Source organism: Mus caroli, unplaced genomic scaffold (assembly GCF_978045245.1).
Source record: "Mus caroli unplaced genomic scaffold, Mus_caroli_1 scaffold_18, whole genome shotgun sequence".
NCBI lineage: Eukaryota > Metazoa > Chordata > Mammalia > Rodentia > Muridae > Mus > Mus caroli.
In genome coordinates, this window is record NW_028227273.1 from 6,910,984 (window position 1) to 6,918,296 (window position 7,313).

Here is a 7,313-nt window from a genome sequence, read left to right on the forward strand (position 1 = left end):
AGAAAATGAAACATGGCTGCCAGGCAGCAGCAACTTCTCATGAGACCTTTGGCTCGTGGAGGGGTCCTTAGGTGGAAGGTTGCTCTACTCTCCCCAGAGAAAGCAGAGGGCTTTGTTAGCAGGAGGCAGAGATAAATAAAGCTTCCTGCCTCCACTGTTCCCTCTTGCTAGGCAGGACGGCAGCCTCTGCTCAGGGATGAACCTGAGTTTTGACATCTATCACCAGAGCTGTCAGCCTTGCCTGGCTCAAGGTCAAGGGCCCGTCCGTCCGTGACTGGAATACAAGCTCAGCTCTGCAGTTCTCGAGGAATGTGGTAGAAGCACGTGGAGGCGAGAAGTCTTGTGTCTCTTGAAGTATAGAGAAACAAACCTCAAACGCCCTGTGTTGCTCTCCCCACTTGCCATTGGGCAGCTACAAAAGGAGAATCAAGTGCACACACAAAACCAAAACCCAAAGCTACATCAGAGGTTAGAGGCTTCCCGAGGGGGACACCAGGATTGCACTATGCAACTTTGACCCAACAGCCTCCTGACACCGTTTCTGGCTCTGGCTGCATTTTAAAAGCCAAGATACTGCAAACATTCTATTTTGTGGAATAAAGAAACGAACCCTTGAGTAGCCAAACTAGGTCAAGCCAAACTCCCCATACAGGGAGCAAACAGTCTTTAGGCACCGTAGACAAGTTTCACAATTTTCTGAGAAAGCCTGCAAGGGACCCTGAAGCAGGACTTGAGAGCTGCCCCAGGGTGGGGCTTACACTAGGCAGGTGTGAGGCTGTGTCTAGAAGGCCAGAAATCACAGAGAAAAGGGAAAGGGCAGCACGAATTTCAGCAGCCATAGCAGAAAGTTCTAGAAGAGCAAATGAGCTGCTGGGTTTGAACGCCCTTGAAAGTGGCTCCCAGGTTTGGGGAGGGAAAAGGCATCACTGATGGGGAGGCCAGAGGAGGGTAGGAGCAAAAATGAACACAACATCATTTTACATATATGTGCATAAAGTGTCATAGTGAAGCCCATGGTTCTGTATGCTAGTTTAAATATTAATTTATTCTTTATTATTTTTGAGAATTTCATACAGTATATTTTTATCATATTCTTTGCTACCTACTCAATGTTATGTTCTCTCTCTCTCTCTCTCTCTCTCTCTCTCTCTCTCTCTAGAAGAAAAGGAAAGGGAGGGGAGGGGAGGGGAGGGAAGGGAAGGGGAGGGGAGGGGAGGGGAGGGGAGGGGAGGGGAGGGGAGGGAAGGGAAGGGAAGGGAAGGGAAGGGAAGGGAAGGGAAGGGAAGGGAAGGAAAGGAAAGGAAAGGAAAGGAAAGGAAAGGAAAGGAAAGGAAAGGAAAGGAAAGGAAAGGAAAGGAAAGGAAAGGAAAACTCCACTAGAAACACGAGTCTGACTTGTGTTAGCCAACTGCTCTTGAGCCTGAGGCCTGCTCTGAAGTATGATTCACATACCCATTGGTTGGTCTATTAAAGAAAATTGATTTTCCCTATTGTATGGGATATAATTTGCCAGTGGCTTCTTGGCTAGGGGTGGCGCTCTGTGCCACGTGCCCTCCTTGGTACTAGGGTTTTGTCTGGCTTGAGCTTACGCTGGCCTTGTGCATGCCGCCGCAGCTTCTGTGAGTTCAAATGTGCATCTGGAAAATGCTGTTTATCTTAAATCTTCTCCCACCCCTGGCTTTTACAATCTTTCTGTCTCCTTTTCTACACAGACTCCTGAGCTGAGGGGAGAGGTGAGATAAAGACATTCGATTCGGGCATGAGCACTCCAAAGTCTCTCACTCTCTGTACACTTTTGAGTCTCTGCGCTAACTGCCAACAACTGCAAGAGGGTCAAGGGATACTTTGCTCTATGGGTATTATCTTAGGGTTGCATTGCTGTGAAGAGACGCCATGACCAAGGACAACATTTAATTGGGGCTGGCTTACAGGTTCAGAGGTTCAGTCCATTATCACCAAGGCAGGAACATGGCAGTATCCAGGTAGGCATGGTGCAGAAGGAGCTGAGAGTTCTACATCATCATCTGAAGGCTGCTAGAAGAAGACTGGCTTCCAGGCAGCTAGGATGAGGGTCTTTTGTTTTGTTTTGTTTTTTGTTTTTTGTTTTTGTTTTTTGTTTTTCGAGACAGGGTTTCTCTGTATAGCCCTGGCTGTCCTGGAACTCACTCTGTAGACCAGGCTGGCCTGGAACTCAGAAATCTGCCTGCCTCTGTCTCCCAAGTGCTAGGATTAAAGGTGTACACCACACCCGGCTTAGGCTGAGTGTCTTAAAACCCATGCCCACAGTGACACACTTCCTCCAAGGCCACACCTACTCCAACAAGGCCACACATAGTCCAAGAAGGCCATACCTCCACATTGTGCCACTCCCTGGGCCAAGTATATTCAAACCGCCGCAGGTATAGCCCCGTGCCATCAGTTTACAGTTATGATCATTTAGCAGAATAAGAGGAGTAGGCTTTCCTCTAGGAGTTTTCTAGTATCAGCTTCTTGACCTCATTAACATCAGGGATGAGTTCCGTCTCATGGAGAGGACCTTAAATCCAACAAAACAAACAAACAAACAAACAAACAGAAGTGACTGGTTTCTTCCTTACAGAGCATTCAAGCCACTTCTGCACCAGCGGACATATCTTTCAGGCGGGTCATGATGACAGCGTAATGCAGGATCTGTAGCATCTCGGTGAGATAGATGGTTACTTCTCTTCTCTGGTAGCATGTATAGTGCCTTGAATGTTAGATTTTTTTCCATGTTCTATGTCATGATGATGTGGTTTCTTCAACAACAAAGTCTTGCTGTCAAGTTGTGGAGGGTTACCGACAGCACTGTCAACAATCTATAATTTGGGGCGGGGGACCCCCTGGTCAATGACTCAAACAGATGCAAACCATCTGGTCCTGGGGATTTTATGGTCTCATATGATGGCTAGGTTTTCATACGTTTTTTCAAAAGACTTTAGAGTTACTCATCCCTCTCCATGAAAAAAAGAGAGGAGACCTGGGTTCCAAAAGGTGGCTACTCTGGTGTACCCCTGTTGTTTGTTCCAACACTCAAAAGGCTGAAGGAGGGTAAGTTCAAGACCAGCCTCAAAAAGCAAAAAAAAAAAAAAAAGAAAGAAAAGAAAAGAAAAAGAAAAAGAAAAAAGAAAAAAAGAAGAGAGAGAGAAGAGAAGAGAAGAGAAGAGAAGAGAAGAGAAGAAAAGAAAAGAAAAGAAAAGAAAAAGAAAAAAGAAAAAAAGAAAAGAAAAGAGAGAGAAGAAAAGAAAAGGAAAAAAAGAAAAGAAAAGAAAAAGGAAAGTGGGGGTGGGGGAGAGAAGAAAGGATGGAAGGGGAGAGGGAGAGATATGAGTTATAGCTCTGAGAAGAAAGGTTTCCTCAGAGTCACAGCTCTGCTCTGGGCTTTCCAGAGTGTTGCTCATGGTAGTAAGGAGCTAGGCAATCCCACAAGTCACACCACACAGCAAACCTCACACAGGAGATCTACTGGGAGAGAACAAAACCCAAAAGAGTAGCTGCCTTTGCTTGGGTGAGATGCAGCAAAACACCGAGCAGAAGACACGGTGGATACAGTTGTTTCTTGGAGACAGAGCATTCCAGGATAGAGCTAGGGTAAGGATTGGTGCGATTTCATGTCCCGAGCTTAGGGAAAGCCTAGGCTTGGTGGGTTTTCAAGTCCAGGGCTGGATCCAGTTGTTACGGCAGTTTGAGTGTTCGTTAGGTGGGATCTGGCAGTTGGAGGTCCTCAGGGGAGGGGCCTGGCCACTCCTGTCTCTCAAGGGGCTTAGAAGATAATGAAAGAACAGAAAATGGGTCTCAGAGGACAGCACTTCCATCTTAGTTGGGCTAAAACTGTCCCTCTGGGAACTTGGTGACCTGGTAGTGTCCTCCTCACCGGCCAGCCACATCTGGCTTTTCGGTGTCTCTGCCTTAGTTATCCAGGAATGGGGGTCTAGATTCTTTTACAACACTAGAGAAGTGGCCTCCTACACGGGCTGGGGGCCATCTTGAGAATGGGGTGAGACCAAAATGCAGCTTGGGAGGAGCAGGCCACTGTGAGTAGAAACAGAATCCGTTCTGCTGCCCACTGCCACACTGCCCCCCCCCCTCACACCGGGCAGTGTATGGGAACTCCAGAAAGCAGTTCCTTGACTGCAATCATACAGAACAAGTGGCCCTGCTTTCGTCTGCAGTGATGCTGCTGATGGTTAAGGACAGCAGAACGTTGGACAGAAGTCTCCCCACCGTGCATACACGCACCATTGCAGAGGTTGCAGACAAGAGATAACAAAGTGCCCACACACACCGACATAGCAAGAAGCTAAGTCTGGCGTTCAGAGCACCTAGCACCAATCTCCTTCTAGAGAGGCTGCTGGGTCAGTGTCTCTGGGCGTGAGTCATGTCTCAGCCTCCCTGCCTGGGGCACTGGCAGCCACCCCTCCTCTCCTGCTTGAGACATGACTGCTCTGCTCCTTTAGTTATTTATTCCCTGTTCCTCTCCTCACCCCAGCCTATGACTAATGGGCTTTTATCACCCCAGGGGATGATGGGAGGGCATCACCAGTTGTGCAATTATCTGGATCATTCACAACAGAGTCAGTGTCTCCACCTCCAGCCCCAGCATAATCTTGGTTCTGAAATCCCCCACATAAACCTGGTGTCCTAGATATCTGCTCTATACAGTGATCTGTACAGTGGCTCATGAGATGAATCCTTGGCCCCTGGTTCCCTTGGAATATGAGGCCAGCTCTGGACTAGTCATGATTCCAGAAAACTAGCTCTGCTACCAGCTTTTCAGCATCACAAACATGGCCATTTTAGAGCCAACGGGATGGCGGTAGAGGTGAATTCATCCAGGGAGACTGGAAATACTGTTGTCTCTTAGAGTGCAAGCATATATGGGCCATGCCTCAGAGATGGTGCCCTGCAGGACAGTTCCAGAGGGGAGCACTGCTAAAGAGCACCCAGTTCTCCTGACTAAAACCCTCTGCTCAGATCCACCTCTCCACCTAGTGAAGCCTGAGCAGTGGCAGGGCCAGACAGAGCCTCCCCACATCCTGTCCTTCCCTGCTCACAGCAGGACCTGCTATGTGAGCAGTGTTTCCATGAAAATGGTGTGTTAGAGTTACCTTTTTGTCACATCATTCAGATCCCTCCAGTCTCAAATGCCTTCGTCGGTCACACACCTCCTTTCTTTTTCTTCTTTTTTTTTTTTTTAAGATTTATTTATTTTATTATATGTAAGTAGCTGTCTTCAGACACTCCAGAAGAGGGCGCCAGATCTCGTTACGGATGGTTGTGAGCCACCATGTGGTTGCTGGGATTTAAACTCTGGACCTTCGGAAGAGCAGTCGGGTGCTCTTACCCACTGAGCCATCTCACCAGCCCCCACATCTCCTTTCTTTAGAAACTGCTTAGTCCCAGACCTGGACTCAGCTTCTAATATGCTGTGGTTCTGGGGCCCCACACAGCCTTCCTGCCTGTGAGCAGCAACCCTGGCTCTTGGGCACTCTCTTGGCATTCAGCAGGCTGTGGACCTGACCTGAAGGAGAACCTCCGTGAGAAGCCTTCCTTAGACTCCTGGGTCCTGTGTACAGGGAGGGCATGGGTAACTGTGAGGATGCCAGGTGACACACTCGGCCTGGATGTTAGCCTCTGGAACTCCACCGTGTATTATTCTGTGTAAATGTTCACAGCAGACGGAACAACCAGACAAGCAAGTGCTGAGGTCTGGGAACATTCCCAAGCTGACCCACAGTGTGTCAAGGCCACAAGGTAGAAAATAAGAACAGCGCCACCTAGAGGGCTAGGAAACACTGGGACAGATGCTTTGTTTATTAGTTCTTAAACAAGAGTCTCATTCAGGCTGGCCTTAAACTGGCAACTTCCTGCCTCAACCTGAAGAGTAAGGACTGAGATTACGGAAAATGGGCCAGTATGCTTGGCCAAAATCGTGGCTTTGAAGAAAAAAAAAAAAAAAAAAAACACAAAAAAACCAAAAAAACAGAGAGCTAATTGGGAACCTGATTCTTTTCACGGGTTCCATCTGTAAGAATGCAGCGGACTGGGGACAGACGACACTGCCAGGTGTGGCTACCTGAGAGGGTAGACACTAGCCTGTGGGCCTCTGTCATCTGTCTGCCCCGAAGGCACAGGAATCTCCCTACTTGTACAGAAGAAGCAGTGTCCCGGGGACTCTGCTCCAGAAGTGCTTGTTCAGGAGGGCAGCAGAGGAGACGACTCAGGCTGTGGCAGCTGCTGGCAACTCAGGATAAGGAGTGATCAATTCCCCATAGAATTTACAAGCCAGGCAAGCAGCCAAACCTGGGATTTTAGGACAGTGCAGACGATTGATCGTGAGTGGAGAAGCATGGGGGTTCATGACTGCCTCTACTCTCTCTCTCCCTCATTGACACTGCCACCAAAACTCCTGAGTCTGCCCCCAGCACGCCACAGCATCTGCCCCCTCCTCCCATGCTTTACCATAATCTTTCCAGCAACTTCCACACCCCCACTCCACCTGAACCCACACCCCTTTCCTGCATGAAATTTCTTCTCCTGGGGGCTGAGAGATGGCACCAACTGCTCTTCCCCTAGACCCAGGTTCAAATTCCAAGCACTACACATGGTGTCTCCCAACCATCTATAACACTAGTCTCGGGGACCCAACAGCCTCTGTCCTCTGTAGGTACCAGACACTTTTGTGATGCACTAGGCAAAATGCCCATACACATAAAATAAAACATAAAATGAAGATAAAAACCACAAAACCCTTGTCTGTTTAAAAGAGGTAGGAAATGAGACAGACAGCAGATTAATTATCAAAGGATGCAGCAGGGAACATGGGCGGTGCTGAGACTGGGGCACATGGATCTAGTTGATCTAACAGGCTGGGAAGGCCATCCGCAGAGACGCTACACACGGGAGCCCGCCAGGGATCAGGGACATACAGAAAAGAAGAGCAAATGGGTCAGTAGCCCTACTGTGCGACACAGAGGCTGTCTAATGTCTGCTGGGTGGGTTGTGGTAGAGTACTTGCTTAGCATTTGCGAGGCATGGGACTCGTGTGAATAAATAAATAAATATAATAAATGAATAAATAAATAAATATAAAGTTGTCGGATGGACAACAATTTTCTTTTTTTTTTCAGTGCTGAGGATCACAACATGGCCATAGGCAGGCACTCCAGGGCTAAGCCACATCCCAGCCTTTGGTTTGGGAGGTAGTGACTCACGTGCAGCCCAGGCTGGCCTGTGACTCACAAACCTCCTCCCTCAGCTTCCTAAATGCTGAGGTTACTGTGTGAGCCACTATA